General features: G+C 35.1%; 1 long non-coding RNA gene across 1 annotated transcript; it reads left to right on the forward strand.

Moving 5' to 3' along the window:
* The first annotated feature begins 1,606 nt into the window (after window positions 1–1,606).
* On the forward strand, window positions 1,607–18,042 carry LOC143066321 (uncharacterized). The gene is made up of 3 exons (XR_012975553.1): window positions 1,607–1,933; window positions 4,309–4,416; window positions 17,884–18,042. It is a non-coding gene; the product is annotated as an uncharacterized LOC143066321 (long non-coding RNA).
* The last annotated feature ends 436 nt before the right edge of the window (window positions 18,043–18,478 follow it).

The raw sequence follows: 18,478 nt of genomic DNA on the forward strand, positions 1-18,478 counted from the left end.
GCACCTGCACGATCTGTTCGTGAAATGTCCTAAAAATTCACCTATTTTGGTATATATTTCACAGTTGGATGGCTTTAGGCGCGATAAATCCCGCTCGCATCTCTTACTTTGTTTTATTAGTATTATGTATTTCTGAACATATACATTTTAACTATTTTTTCTTCATTTTCTTCAAAAATTAAAAAAAGTTCGTCTGTTTATTTATCATTCTACATTAGACATTTATGGCATATACAGTAAAAATGATATTTTAGGATCCGCACTTTACATACACTGATACTATCGTTTTTATTATTATTTTATTATTATTTTATTATTCTAAGACAATTGCTCTCATTCTTCTTGGCAGTTTAGTTTTTTTGCAGTATTTTTAAAAGTGATTTCGAAACCATTATTTTAATTTTATACAGGTTGAATACAGGTTAAACCAAGGATTTCTATAGTAAAATGAAAACGAAACAAAGTTTCCGGTCCTAATTTTTCGACGCATTTTGCATCCCGCAAAAAAGCCAAGGAAAGCGTACGATAACTTGAATTTGACACAACAGATGAAGAAACAAATACAATTCATAAATTGTATATATAAATGGTACTGAGGCGCTTTTTTTTTATTTACCTTCATCGGAAATGATCAAATAGTAAGAAATGAAAAGGAAGGATGAAAAAGTACATCATCTAATTCCCATTCTCAATTTTATCAGTATCAATTACAATATCGTTAACATTACTCATAACCAATTAAAATGATAAAAGTCACCACAGTCGAATCTATATTTTACACAGTGTATACGCAGTTTTCTTTTTTTTATCCGTTACACTGCGTTCCCCTCCCAAAAAAACAACCATTCTTGAATGTTCCCAAATGGAATGCAATATTCGTCTCTCTTTGATTACTTGATCGTCAGCATAATGATAAATGAAAATTATAAATAATCAGCGGTCAGAAATTCCACTGAAGATGTTGCACACTATAAAATAAACAGGTTGATGCTAGCATATATCGGATGTTTTCATCCGAAAATTTACTAAAATTCTTCTTATTTTTTTATTTGATCAAAATATGGTGTACGGTACTGTTGTTATTTTTTTTAAATTTGAAAATGCTTCTAAAATTGCGATATTTTCTAAACTTGTTCCAAACTTTGGAATCTTTTACATTATCATTAGAAAAAGCCTTTTTAACCAATTCGGTGAACTTTTTACTTTTGCTATAATAACATAGTAGTATAGACTGTCCCTTGTCTACTGTGGTCAATGGTCCAGCAATTGATGACTCATTACTGGACAAAACCATGTATTACTGGACATGGGGCACATGTTTGACATACCTTCTTCTTCTGATATACAGTTACAGCTTCATTATTATTGAAGATTACGAACTGTTGCATGCGCGGAGTATATGATTAAAAAATATGAACAAAAATTTATCTTTAACTTAGTAGAATACTTGGTGATATTTACGGTAGGCACTTAAAGTTAACCATCGAGAGACGTTAACCACCGAGAGTCGGTTTTTAGACCCGCCCAGTGCACCTAAGCACGCCTACTTTTGGAGCTCTTTAGTATGAAGATAAGAATAATATACGAAATTACGGAACTGTGTACCCTGTTTTATCCTTGTTGTTGGTGTTTCTTGCGCATGCGCACAAAGCACGGTGATAGTTACGGTTACTGACTCAGGAACCTTGTATATTATATACCTCGGTTTACAGACGTTTAATAAACTGGTTCCCTGTTGTGTTCACTTATCGATACACTACAATGGAATTACGGACCAGTTTAACATAAACATGGTAAATAGATAGACAGCTGATAATCATAATTGATTAAGAAATAACCTGGAAGAAGAAATGAGTTAACTATTGATTATAACAGAGACGAGAATGCCATCGTGTTTGTTCTGCTAAAAAAAGCAGGAACATTGGAGTTTATGGTTAGATTTTAAATATTTATTGTCTCCAAACTGGGTAAATTTGATATAGTAACAACCCCCCCCCTTTTTTTTAAATAACTCGAGAACCACACATCGCGCTCGCTTAACAAAGTAACAATAAGAAAAAATTATTGTTAGTTTCAAGAATAATTAATCGTCAAAACTTATCCCCTCCCGACATCAAAGGAAGTTAAATGTATTATCCCAAAATTAGACCAAATTATTATGATATAGGGACGTCTTGACAGGCTATTATTTTATTTTGTTTTGTTGGTGTTTTTTTTTTGCTTTGACGTCTTCCTCCTGTATGAAAAAAACATAATAGACCCCCCCCTTTTCCCCCATAATATAGCTTTTTAAGAAGTCATAATTATTTGGACTACCCCTGAATATATTTCAGACAGACTCTTCTCTAAAAAAATGTAAACATGATTTGAGAGAAATCTTTGGAATAGTTTTTTAAATGATTTAATTATTATATGTCATGTATATAATTAACATAGTTATAAACTGAGACTACTAGTATAACACATAGTGTTATAGTAGTCTCAGCTATAAACTTTCCATTGTATTGACCAATATGACTAACTCATATCCTCTTTCCCATAAATGTCACAATATCAATATATTACAGTAAAACTGATAGTTTGATGACATTGTTTAAGACTATTGACCTCAGGTCAGCCTAAACTGAGTTTAAAACTGTAATTTATTCATTAAAACAGTTCAAGACATGTACCTTCTGAAATGTGATTGCATCAAAATTAAACCTAAGGCATAACATACTTAGTGTGCAGGAAGTGCCACCAAATAAATACTGATTTGTAAAATTAGATGATGATATTTGTGAAGTCAAAGATATTATAGCTAGTTATAACTGGTTTTAGATATAAATCTGAGTAAACGGTTGATTTATATGTGCTCTTTCATGTTTAGATTATAATTTAAATTTAATCTTTTGAAGTTTTTTTAATAATATTAAGACATTAAAATCACAATTATTTATTTATACACAAAAAAATAATTTTTGTCCTTTTTTAGCTCACCTGACCTGAAAGGTCAAGTGAGCTTTTCTCATCACTTGGCGTCCGTCGTCCGTCGTCCTGCGTCCGTCGTCTGTAAACTTTTACAAAAATCTTCTCCTCTGAAACTACTGGGCCAAATTCTACCAAACTTGGCCACAATCATCCTTGGGGTATCTAGTTTAAAAAATGTGTGGCGTAACCCATCAAACCAACCAAGATGGCCGCCATGGCTAAAAATAGAACATAGGGGTAAAATGCAGTTTTTGGCTTATAACTCAAAAACCAAAGCATTTAGAGCAAATCTGACATGGGGTAAAATGGTTGATCAGGTGAAGATCTATCTGCCCTGAAATTTTCAGACGAATAGGACAACCTGTTGTTGGGTTGCTGCCTGTGAAATGGTTATTTTAAGGAAATTTTGCAGTTTTTGGTTATTATCTTGAATACTATTATAGATAGAGATAAACTGTAAACAGCAATAATGTTCAGCAAAGTAAGACCTACAAATAAGTCAACATGACCAAAATTGTCAGTTGACCCCTTAAGGAGTTATTGCCCTTTATAGTCAATTTTTAACAACTTTTTGTCATTTTTTGTAACTTTTCTAAAAATCTTCTTCTCCAAAACTACTTTGCCAAATTTAACCAAACTTGGCCACAATTATCATTGTGGTTTATAGTTGTAAAAAATGTGTCCGATGACCCAGCCTACCAAACAAAATGGCCGACATGGCTAAAATTAGAACATAGTGGTAAAATGCAGTTATTGCTTTATATCTTTGAAACTAAGACATTTAGGGCAAATCTTTCAAGATTTAAATGTCCATCAGAATAAGATATATCCCCTCACAAATTTTGAGTTGAATCGGACAACCTGTTGTTTGGTTGCTGCCCTAAAATTGGTGATTTTAAGGAAATTTTGCAGTTTTTGGTTATTATCTTGAATACTATTATAGATAGAGATAAACTGTAAACAGCAATAATGTTCAGCAAAGTAAGATCTACAAATAAGTCAGCATGATCAAAATTGTTAGAGGACCCCTTAAGGAGTTATTGCCCTTTATAGTCAATATTGAACAACTTTTCGTCATTTTTGTAACTTGTATAAAAATCTTTTCTAAAACGACTTGGCCAAATTTAACCAAACTTGGCTACAATCATAATACTAGGGTATCTATTTAAAAAAAAAGTGTCTAATGACCCCGCCTACCAACGAAGATGGCCGACATCAGTAAACACATTAACAGGTGAGCGACACAGGCTCTTGAGAGCCTCTAGTTTAGTTGAATGACTGTACACAAACATTATACACACATAATTTTGATAATTCTGTAATGTTTTTTTTCTATAGCCCCAGAATGTGACAAAAGACTTATTAATCCAGATTTACAAAAAATAGAAATAGTTCAGCTACCATAAGACTGCTATGACAAAAATTGTGCAGTTTCCAGAATTTGAGGTAGAGTATAGTTAGGAATAGTTTGATTATGTAGATGCTTAGTTTGCCATAAACAATTATGCCCTTAATACAAAAGCAGAGGAAACAAAAAAGTATGAAAATAGTTGAAAAAAGTAATCATTATTATCTAGTCATATACTGTAAATAGAAAAAGAGAAAGGCACTGGTTATGATTTGGTATTTTTAATAGCATTATCATTTGTCCATAACTTGGAATATATACTGGATTGAGCTTGACATTTATTTAATATCATTGACACATGGTTGCAAGAAATGAAAGATGGTAATTTAAACCTAGCAATTTTATTAAGATTTAAAAAAAAGCTTTTGATTTGGTAGAATATGACTTTCTTTGTTTAAAGCTCGACATTTATGGATTTAGTGAGACTACTGTTAGTTTTTTTAAGTCGTACCTGAATAACAAAAGGTATACATTTGTAATGTTAACTCTGAACAACAACATGTAAAATTTGGTGTTCCCCAATGTTCTATACCTTGTCCTCTATTGTTTGTGCTATTTATAAATGACCTTCCCTTATGCATTAAAAATTGTGAAACAGACCTATTTCGTTGTATATGCTGATGACACCACTATTCATAAATAAGGGGGAAACATCTAGAAAATATAAATGATGATGTTCAAGAAGATTTATACAGGGTTGAAGAGTGGTGTAAAATGAATAACATGTTCATAGATGCAAATGAAACAAAATGTTTGATTACTGGAACAAAGCAGAAACTATTCAGACTTTTCAACCAAACTTGATAATAAATTAATGTATTACAAAATTCTTCATGTGAAAAAATATTAGTTTCAAAATTGACGGCCCACTAAGTAACTGGAGAAATCAAATTGACCAAGGTTGTGCTAATATATCATCCAGAATATACCATCTTTCTTAAATACATTTTTTTTTATATAACTGCAAGAAAACATAATACAATGGGTGTTCTGCCCCTAATTGACTACTGTTGTATTATAAGAATTTTAAAAATCCAAAAAAAGGGCAGCATGATAAATTCTAGATGCAGATCCGTTAATTATCCCTCTTGGTATATAGGAGCACTATATTCTATGTTAACCTCCGACAGTAGGTATAAACAAATACTGTTGATAGACGGTATATAGGAGCACTATATTCCATGTTAACCACTGACGGTAGGTATAGCCAAATACTGTTGATAGACGGTATATAGGAGCACTATATCTTATGTTAACCACCGACGGTAGTTATAGACATATACTGTTGATAGATGGTATATAGGAGCACTATATTGTATGTTAACTACCGACAGTAGGTATAAACAAATACTGTTAATAGACGGTATATAGGAGCACTATATTGTATGTTAACCACCGGCGGTAGGTATAGACAAATACTGTTGATAGACGGTATATAGGAGCACTATATCTTATGTTAACTACCGACAGTAGGTAAAGACAAATACTGTTGATAGACGGTATATGGGAGCATTATATTGTATGTTAACCACCGACGGTAGGTATAGATATATACTGTTGATAGATGGTATATAGGAGCACTATATTGTATGTTAACTACCGACAGTAGGTATAGACAAATACTGTTGATAGACGGTATATGGGAGCACTATATTGTATGTTAACCACCGAAGGTAGATATAGACAAATACTGTTGATAGACGGTATATAGGAGCACTATATTGTATGTTAACCACCGACGGTAGGTATAGACAAATACTGTTGATAGACGGTATATAGAAGCACTATATTGTATTTTAACCACCGACGGTAGGTACAGACATATACTGTTGATAGATGGTATATAGGAGCACTATATTGTATGTTAACTACCGACAGTAGGTATAGACAAATACTGTTGATAGACGGTATATAGGAGCACTATATTGTATGTTAACCACCGACGGTAGGTATAGACAAATACTGGTGATAGACGGTATATAGGAGCACTATATTGTATGTTAACCACTGACAGTAGGTATAGCCAAATACTGTTGATAGACGGTATATAGGAGCACTATATCTTATGTTAACCACCGACGGTAGGTATAGACAAATACTGGTGATAGACGGTATATAGGAGCAACTACCGACAGTAGGTATAGACAGATACTGTTGATAGACGGTATAAAAGAGCACTATATTGTATGTTAACCAGCGGCGGTAGGTATAGACAAATACTGTTGATAAATGGTATATAGGAGCACTATATTGTATGTTAACCACCGACGGTAGGTATAGACAAATACTGTTGATAGACGGTATATACATTGTAGGAGCATTATATTGTATGTTAACCACCGACGGTAGGTATAGACATATACTGTTGATAGATGGTATATAGGAGCACTATATTGTATGTTAACTACCGACAGTAGGTATAGACAAATACTGTTGATAGACGGTATATGGGAGCACTATATTGTATGTTAACCACCGACGGTAGATATAGACAAATACTGTTGATAGACGGTATATAGGAGCACTATATTGTATGTTAACCACCGACTGTAGGTATAGACAAATACTGTTGATAGACGGTATATAGAAGCACTATATTGTATTTTAACCACCGACGGTAGGTATAGACATATACTGTTGATAGATGGTATATAGGAGCACTATATTGTATGTTAACTACCGACAGTAGGTATAGACAAATACTGTTGATAGACGGTATATAGGAGCACTATATTGTATGTTAACCACCGACGGTAGGTATAGACAAATACTGGTGATAGACGGTATATAGGAGTACTATATTATATGTTAACCACTGAAGGTAGGTATAGCCAAATACTGTTGATAGACGGTATATAGGAGCACTATATCTTATGTTAACCACCGACGGTAGGTATAGACAAATACTGGTGATAGACGGTATATAGGAGCAACTACCGACAGTAGGTATAGACAGATACTGTTGATAGACGGTATAAAAGAGCACTATATTGTATGTTAACCAGCGACGGTAGGTATAGACAAATACTGTTGATAAACGGTATATAGGAGCACTATATTGTATGTTAACCACCGACGGTAGGTATAGACAAATACTGTTGATAGATGGTATATAGGAGCACTATATTGTATGTTAACTACCGACGGTAGGTATAGACAAATACTGTTGATAGACAGTATATAGGAGCACTATATTGTATGTTAACTACCGACAGTAGGTAAAGACACATACTGTTAATACACGGTATATAGGAGCACTATATTGTATGTTAACTACCGACGGTAGGTATAGACAAATACTGTTGATAGACGGTATATAGGAGCACTATATTGTATGTTAACCACCGACAGTAGGTATAGACATATACTGTTGATAGATGGTATATAGGAGCACTATTGTATGTTAACTACCGACAGTAGGTATAGACAAATACTGTTGATAGACGGTTTATGGGAGCACTATATTGTATGTTAACCACCGACGGTAGGTATAGACAAATACTGTTGATAGACGGTATATAGGAGCACTATATTGTATGTTAACCACCGACGGTAGGTATAGACAAATACTGTTGATAGACGGTATATAGGAGTACTACATGTATATCGTATGTTAACCACCGACGGTAGGTGTAGACAAATAATGTTGAAAGGCTGTGTAAAGGAGTACTTTATCGTATGTTAACCATCGACGGTAGGTATATACAAATACTGTTGATAGACTGTGTTAAGGAGCACTATATCGTATGTTAACCACCGGCGGTAGGTATAGACAAATAATGTTAATAGACGGTATATAGGAGCACTATATTGTATGTTAACCACCGACGGTAGGTATAGACAAATACTGTTGATAGACGGTATATAGGAGCACTATATCTTATGTTAACTACCGACAGTAGGTATAGACAAATACTGTTGATAGACGGTATATGGGAGCATTATATTGTATGTTAACCACCGACGGTAGGTATAGATATATACTGTTGATAGATGGTATATAGGAGCACTATATTGTATGTTAACTACCGACAGTAGGTATAGACAAACACTGTTGATAGACGGTATATGGGAGCACTATATTGTATGTTAACCACCGAAGGTAGATATAGACAAATACTGTTGAAAGACGGTATATAGGAGCACTATATTGTATGTTAACCACCGACGGTAGGTATAGACAAATACTGTTGATAGACGGTATATAGAAGCACTATATTGTATTTTAACCACCGACGGTAGGTACAGACATATACTGTTGATAGATGGTATATAGGAGCACTATATTGTATGTTAACTACCGACAGTAGGTATAGACAAATACTGTTGATAGACGGTATATAGGAGCACTATATTGTATGTTAACCACCGACGGTAGGTATAGACAAATACTGGTGATAGACGGTATATAGGAGCACTATATTGTATGTTAACCACTGACGGTAGGTATAGCCAAATACTGTTGATAGACGGTATATAGGAGCACTATATCTTATGTTAACCACCGACGGTAGGTATAGACAAATACTGGTGATAGACGGTATATAGGAGCAACTACCGACAGTAGGTATAGACAGATACTGTTGATAGACGGTATAAAAGAGCACTATATTGTATGTTAACCAGCGGCGGTAGGTATAGACAAATACTGTTGATAAATGGTATATAGGAGCACTATATTGTATGTTAACCACCGACGGTAGGTATAGACAAATACTGTTGATAGACGGTATATACATTGTAGGAGCATTATATTGTATGTTAACCACCGACGGTAGGTATAGACATATACTGTTGATAGATGGTATATAGGAGCACTATATTGTATGTTAACTACCGACAGTAGGTATAGACAAATACTGTTGATAGACGGTATATGGGAGCACTATATTGTATGTTAACCACCGACGGTAGATATAGACAAATACTGTTGATAGACGGTATATAGGAGCACTATATTGTATGTTAACCACCGACTGTAGGTATAGACAAATACTGTTGATAGACGGTATATAGAAGCACTATATTGTATTTTAACCACCGACGGTAGGTATAGACATATACTGTTGATAGATGGTATATAGGAGCACTATATTGTATGTTAACTACCGACAGTAGGTATAGACAAATACTGTTGATAGACGGTATATAGGAGCACTATATTGTATGTTAACCACCGACGGTAGGTATAGACAAATACTGGTGATAGACAGTATATAGGAGTACTATATTATATGTTAACCACTGAAGGTAGGTATAGCCAAATACTGTTGATAGACGGTATATAGGAGCACTATATCTTATGTTAACCACCGACGGTAGGTATAGACAAATACTGGTGATAGACGGTATATAGGAGCAACTACCGACAGTAGGTATAGACAGATACTGTTGATAGACGGTATAAAAGAGCACTATATTGTATGTTAACCACCGACGGTAGGTATAGACAAATACTGTTGATAGACGGTATATAGGAGCACTATATTGTATGTTAACCACCGACGGTAGGTATAGACAAATACTGTTGATAGACGGTATATAGGAGTACTACATGTATATCGTATGTTAACCACCGACGGTAGGTGTAGACAAATAATGTTGAAAGGCTGTGTAAAGGAGTACTTTATCGTATGTTAACCATCGACGGTAGGTATATACAAATACTGTTGATAGACTGTGTTAAGGAGCACTATATCGTATGTTAACCACCGGCGGTAGTTATAGACAAATAATGTTGAAAGGCTGTGTAAAGGAGTACTTGATCGTATGTTAACCATCGACGGTAAGTATATACAAATACTGTTGATAAACTGTGTAAAGGAGTACTATACTGATGTTAACCACCGACGGTAGGTATAGACAAAAACTGTTGATAGACTGTGTAAAGAAGTACTATATTGTATGTAAATCACCGACAGCAGGTTAAGACAAATACTGTTGATAGACTGTGTAAAGGAGTACTAGTCTATATCGTATGTTAACCTACGACGGTAGGTATAGACAAATACTGTTGATGGACGGTGCAAAGGAGTACTATATCGTATGTTAAACACTGACGGTAGGTATAGACAAATACTGTTGATAGACGGTATATAGGAGCACTATATTGTATGTTAACCATCGACGGTAGGTATAGACAAATACTGTTGATAGACGGTATATAGGAGCACTATATTGTATGTTAACTACCGACGGTAGGTATAGACAAATACTGTTGCTAGACGGTATATAGGAGCACTATATTGTATTTTAACTACTGACAGTAGGTATAGACAAATACTGTTGATAGATGGTATATGGGAGCACTATATTGTATGTTTACCACCGACGGTAGGTATAGACAAATACTGTTGATAGACGGTATATAGGAGCACTATATTGTATGTTAACCACCGACGGTAGGTATAGACAAATACTGTTGATAGACGGTTGATGGGATCACTATATTGTATGTTAAATACCGACGGTAGGTATAGACAAATACTGTTGATAGACGGTATATAGGAGCACTATGTTGTATGTTAACTACCGACAGTAGGTATAGACAAATACTGTTGATAGACGGTATATGGGAGCACTATATTGTATGTTAACCACCGACGGTAGGTAAAGACACATACTGTTGATAGACGGTATATAGGAGCACTATATTGTATGTTAACTACCAACAGTAGGTATAGACAAATACTGTTGATAGACGGTATATAGGAGCACTATATTAAATGTTAACCACCGACGGTAGGTATAGACAAATACTGTTGATAGACAGTATATAGGAGCACTATATTGTATGTTAACTACCGACAGTAGGTAAAGACACATACTGTTGATACACGGTATATAGGAGCACTATATTGTATGTTAACTACCGACGGTAGGTATAGACAAATACTGTTGATAGACGGTATATGGGAGGACTATATTGTATGTTAACCACCGACAGTAGGTATAGACATATACTGTTGATAGATGGTATATAGGAGCACTATATTGTATGTTAACTACCGACAGTAGGTATAGACAAATACTGTTGATAGACGGTTTATGGGAGCACTATATTGTATGTTAACCACCGACGGTAGGTATAGACAAATACTGTTGATAGACGGTATATAGGAGCACTATATTGTATGTTAACCACCGACGGTAGGTATAGACAAATACTGTTGATAGACGGTATATAGGAGCACTATATTGTATGTTAACTACCGACGGTATGTATAGACAAATACTGTTGATAGACGGTATATAGGAGCACTATAATTTATTTTATCTACCGACAGTAGGTATAGACAAATACTGTTGATAGACGGTATATGGCAGCACTATATTGTATATTAACCACCGACGGTAGGTATAGACAAATACTGTTGATAGACGATATATAGGAGCACTATATTGTATGTTAACCACCGACGGTAGGTATAGACAAATACTGTTGATAGACGGTATATAGAAGCACTATATTGTATGTTAACTACCGACAGTAGGTATAGACACATACTGTTGATAGACGGTATATGGGAGCACTATATTGTATGTTAACCACCGACGGTAGGTATAGACAAATACTGTTGATAGACGGTATATAGGAGTACTACATGTATCTCGTATGTTAACCACCGACGGTAGGTGTAGACAAATAATGTTGAAAGGCTGTGTAAAGGAGTACTTTATCGTATGTTAACCATCGACGGTAGGTATATACAAATACTGTTGATAAACTGTGTAAAGGAGTACTATATCGTATGTTAACCACCGACGGTAGGTATAGACAAATACTGTTGATAGACTGTGTTAAGGAGCACTATATCGTATGTTAACCACCGGCGGTAGGTATAGACAAATAATGTTGAAAGGCTGTGTAAAGATGTTCTTTATCGTATGTTAACCATCGACGGTAAGTATATACAAATACTGTTGATAAACTGTGTAAAGGAGTACTATATCGTATGTTAACCACCGACGGTAGGTATAGACAAAAACTGTTGATAGACTGTGTAAAGAAGTACTATATTGTATGTAAATCACCGACAGCAGGTTAAGACAAATACTGTTGATAGACTGTGTAAAGGAGTACTAGTCTATATCGTATGTTAACCACCGACGGTAGGTATAGACAAATACTGTTGATGGACGGTGCAAAGGAGTACTATATCGTATGTTAAACACTGACGGTAGGTATAGACAAATACTGTTGATAGACGGTATATAGGAGCACTATATTGTATGTTAACCACCGACGGTAGGTATAGACAAATACTGTTTATAGACGGTATATAGGAGCACTATATTGTATGTTTACTACCGACGGTAGGTATAGACAAATACTGTTGATAGACGGTATATAGGAGCACTATATTGTATTTTAACTACTAACAGTAGCTATAGACAAATACTGTTGATAGACGGTATATGGGAGCACTATATTGTATGTTAACCACCGACGGTAGGTATAGACAAATACTGTTGATAGACGGTATATAGGAGCACTATATTGTATGTTAACCACCGACGGTAGGTATAGACAAATACTGTTGATAGACGGTTGATGGGAGCACTATATTGTATGTTAAATACCGACGGTAGGTATAGACAAATACTGTTGATATACGGTGTATAGGAGCACTATACTGTATGTTAACTACCGACAGTAGGTATAGACAAATACTGTTGATAGACGGTTGATGGGATCACTATATTGTATGTTAAATACCGACGGTAGGTATAGACAAATACTGTTGATAGACGGTATATAGGAGCACTATGTTGTATGTTAACTACCGACAGTAGGTATAGACAAATACTGTTGATAGACGGTATATGGGAGCACTATATTGTATGTTAACCACCGACGGTAGGTAAAGACACATACTGTTGATAGACGGTATATAGGAGCACTATATTGTATGTTAACTACCAACAGTAGGTATAGACAAATACTGTTGATAGACGGTATATAGGAGCACTATATTAAATGTTAACCACCGACGGTAGGTATAGACAAATACTGTTGATAGACAGTATATAGGAGCACTATATTGTATGTTAACTACCGACAGTAGGTAAAGACACATACTGTTGATACACGGTATATAGGAGCACTATATTGTATGTTAACTACCGACGGTAGGTATAGACAAATACTGTTGATAGACGGTATATGGGAGGACTATATTGTATGTTAACCACCGACAGTAGGTATAGACATATACTGTTGATAGATGGTATATAGGAGCACTATATTGTATGTTAACTACCGACAGTAGGTATAGACAAATACTGTTGATAGACGGTTTATGGGAGCACTATATTGTATGTTAACCACCGACGGTAGGTATAGACAAATACTGTTGATAGACGGTATATAGGAGCACTATATTGTATGTTAACCACCGACGGTAGGTATAGACAAATACTGTTGATAGACGGTATATAGGAGCACTATATTGTATGTTAACTACCGACGGTATGTATAGACAAATACTGTTGATAGACGGTATATAGGAGCACTATATTGTATTTTATCTACCGACAGTAGGTATAGACAAATACTGTTGATAGACGGTATATGGCAGCACTATATTGTATATTAACCACCGACGGTAGGTATAGACAAATACTGTTGATAGACGATATATAGGAGCACTATATTGTATGTTAACCACCGACGGTAGGTATAGACAAATACTGTTGATAGACGGTATATAGAAGAACTATATTGTATGTTAACTACCGACAGTAGGTATAGACACATACTGTTGATAGACGGTATATGGGAGCACTATATTGTATGTTAACCACCGACGGTAGGTATAGACAAATACTGTTGATAGACGGTATATAGGAGTACTACATGTATATCGTATGTTAACCACCGACGGTAGGTGTAGACAAATAATGTTGAAAGGCTGTGTAAAGGAGTACTTTATCGTATGTTAACCATCGACGGTAGGTATATACAAATACTGTTGATAGACTGTGTTAAGGAGCACTATATCGTATGTTAACCACCGGCGGTAGGTATAGACAAATAATGTTGAAAGGCTGTGTAAAGGAGTACTTTATCGTATGTTAACCATCGACGGTAAGTATATACAAATACTGTTGATAAACTGTGTAAAGGAGTACTATATCGTATGTTAACCACCGACGGTAGGTATAGACAAAAACTGTTGATAGACTGTGTAAAGAAGTACTATATTGTATGTAAATCACCGACAGCAGGTTAAGACAAATACTGTTGATAGACTGTGTAAAGGAGTACTAGTCTATATCGTATGTTAACCACCGACGGTAGGTATAGACACATACTGTTGATGGACGGTGCAAAGGAGTACTATATCGTATGTTAAACACTGACGGTAGGTATAGACAAATACTGTTGATAGACGGTATATAGGAGCACTATATTGTATGTTAACCACCGACGGTAGGTATAGACAAATACTGTTTATAGACGGTATATAGGAGCACTATATTGTATGTTAACTACCGACGGTAGGTATAGACAAATACTGTTGATAGACGGTATATAGGAGCACTATATTGTATTTTAACTACTAACAGTAGGTATAGACAAATACTGTTGATAGACGGTATATGGGAGCACTATATTGTATGTTAACCACCGACGGTAGGTATAGACAAATACTGTTGATAGACGGTATATAGGAGCACTATATTGTATGTTAACCACCGACGGTAGGTATAGACAAATACTGTTGATAGACGGTTGATGGGAGCACTATATTGTATGTTAAATACCGACGGTAGGTATAGACAAATACTGTTGATAGACGGTATATATGAGCACTATGTTGTATGTTAACTACCGACAGTAGGTATAGACAAATACTGTTGATAGACGGTATATGGGAGCACTATATTGTATGTTAACCACCGACGGTAGGTAAAGACACATACTGTTGATAGATGGTATATAGGAGCACTATATTGTATGTTAACTACCGACAGTAGGTATAGACAAATACTGTTGATAGACGGTATATAGGAGCACTATATTGAATGTTAACCACCGACGGTAGGTATAGACAAATACTGTTGATAGACAGTTTATAGGAGCACTATATTGTTTGTTAACTACCGACAGTAGGTATAGACAAATACTGTTGATAGACGGTATAAAGGAGTACTATATCGTATGTTAACCACCGACGGTAGGTGTAGACAAATAATGTTGAAAGGCTGTGTAAAGGAGTACTTTATCGTATGTTAATCATCGACGGTAAGTATATACAAATACTGTTGATAGACTGTGTAAAGGAGTACTATATCGTATGTTAACCACCGGCGGTAGGTATAGACAAATAATGATGAAAGGCTGTGTAAAGGAGTACTTTATCGTATGTTAACCATCGACGGTAAGTATATACAAATACTGCTGATAGACTGTGTAAAGGAGTTCTATATCGTATGTTAACCACCGACGGTAGGTATAGACAAAAACTGTTGATAGACTGTGTAAAGAAGTACTATATTTATATGTAAATCACCGACAGCAGGTTAAGACAAATACTGTTGATAGACTGTGTAAAGGAGTACTTGTCTATATCGTATGTTAACCACCGACGATAGGTATAGACAAATACTGTTGATGGACGGTGCAAAGGAGTACTATATCGTATGTTAAACACTGACGGTAGGTATAGAAAAATACTGTTGATAGACGGTATATAGGAGCACTATATTGTATGTTAACCACCGACGGTAGGTATAGACAAATACTGTTGATAGACGGTATATAGGAGCACTTTATTGTATGTTAACTACCGACGGTAGGTATAGACAAATACTGTTGATAGACGGTATATAGGAGCACTATATTGTATTTTAACTACTGACAGTAGGTATAGACAAATACTGTTGATAGACGGTATATGGGAGCACTATATTGTATGTTAACCACCGACGGTAGGTATAGACAAATACTGTTGATAGACGGTATATAGGAGCACTATATTGTATGTTAACCACCGACGGTAGGTATAGACAAATACTGTTGATAGACGGTTGATGGGAGCCCTATATTGTATGTTAAATACCGACGGTAGGTAAAGACAAATACTGTTGATAGACGGTATATAGGAGCACTATACTGTATGTTAACTACCGACAGTAGGTATAGACAAATACTGTTGATAGACGGTATATGGGAGCACTATATTGTATGTTAACCACCGACGGTAGGTATAGACAAATACTGTTGATAGACGGTATATAGGAGCACTATATTGTATGTTAACTACCGACAGTAGGTATAGACAAATACTGTTGATAGACGGTATATAGGAGCACTATATTGAATGTTAACCACCGACGGCAGGTATAGACAAATACTGTTGATGGACAGTATATAGGAGCACTATATTGTTTGTTAACTACCGACAGTAGGTATAGACAAATACTGTTGATAGACGGTATATAGGAGTACTATATCGTATGTTAACCACCGACGGTAGGTGTAGACAAATAATGTTGAAAGGCTGTGTAAAGGAGTACTTTATCGTATGTTAACCATCGACGGTATGTATATACAAATACTGTTGATAGACTGTGTTAAGGAGCACTATATCGTATGTTAACCACCGGCGGTAGGTATAGACAAATAATGTTGAAAGGCTGTGTAAAGGAGTACTTTATCGTATGTTAACCATCGACGGTAAGTATATACAAATACTGTTGATAGACTGTGTAAAGGAGTACTATATCGTATGTTAACCACCGACGGTAGGTATAGACAAAAACTGTTGATAGACTGTGTAAAGAAGTACTATATTGTATGTAAATCACCGACAGCAGGTTAAGACAAATACTGTCGATAGACTGTGTAAAGGAGTACTAGTCTATATCGTATGTTAACCACCGACGGTAGGTATAGACAAATACTGTTGATGGACGGTGCAAAGGAGTACTATATCGTATGTTAAACACTGACGGTAGGTATAGACAAATACTGTTGATACACGGTATATAGGAGCACTTTATTGCATGTTAACCACCGACTTTAGGTATAGACAAATACTGTTGATGGACGGTGCAAAGGAAAACTATATCGTATGTTAACCACTGACGGTAGGTATATACAAATACTGTTGATATACGGTATATAGGAGGACTGTATTGTATGTTAACCACCGACGGTAGGTATAGACAAATACTGTTGATATACGGTATATAGGAGTATTGTATTTTATGTCAAACATCGACGATAGGTATGGACAAAATCCGACAAATACTGTATACAGACAGTGTATAGAAGTACTGTATTGTATGGTAAACACTGACGATTGGTATGGACAATTTCTGTATCATGCATCAATTGTAAATAAAAGTATCATGTGAGTGACACAGGCTCATTGAAGCCTCTAGTTTTGATATTATAAATGTGGAGATCTGGTCTAATTTATCATTTTCTCTATTACATGCATGATAACTGCAACAATTGAATTGAAATAAAAGTGATAATATTTCTGTTGTAGGTTATCAAGATTTAGTGTTTCCGTACAAGTGACAAAGATTGAACAACAAAAACATCTCAAACTTTACAGGACAGAGTAGACTTTTTTCACTGTGCTTAGTTTTGTCTTTATGTCTAAATTATGATACCTTTAAAAAACCCAATAAAATATGGAATAACATTTATTTCTATCTTATAAAGTGGAGTGAAGAAATAAGGGGTCATTGAAAACATAAGAATATATTGCTATCATATATGCAGATCAGCAGCCCATACATTTGCTATAGCACATAAATATGGGACCAATAATTTCAAGTTGCCTTTTAAAAAAGACCTTATTAATGTTATGCGAGATACCACCAAAGACCACTAGGTGTTGATCAAATGATATTGTAAATAAGAGGGTTGTCCAAAATATTTCCAACAGCTGTTTGATATACACTACCTTAATCAAACTACAATGGTAAAAAAACAGTTTTGGTCAGTCTTAAAAGAAGCAAATATAATTTAGAAAAAGTGCAAGCTGTTGATAAAGACTACAAATAACTGCCAGTCCTAAATGTGGGTGGAGATTACCATTTAGCACAAATGAGTTTCTGGACTAAAGAAAGTAATTT

This window comes from Mytilus galloprovincialis, chromosome 3 (assembly GCF_965363235.1).
Source record: "Mytilus galloprovincialis chromosome 3, xbMytGall1.hap1.1, whole genome shotgun sequence".
NCBI lineage: Eukaryota > Metazoa > Mollusca > Bivalvia > Mytilida > Mytilidae > Mytilus > Mytilus galloprovincialis.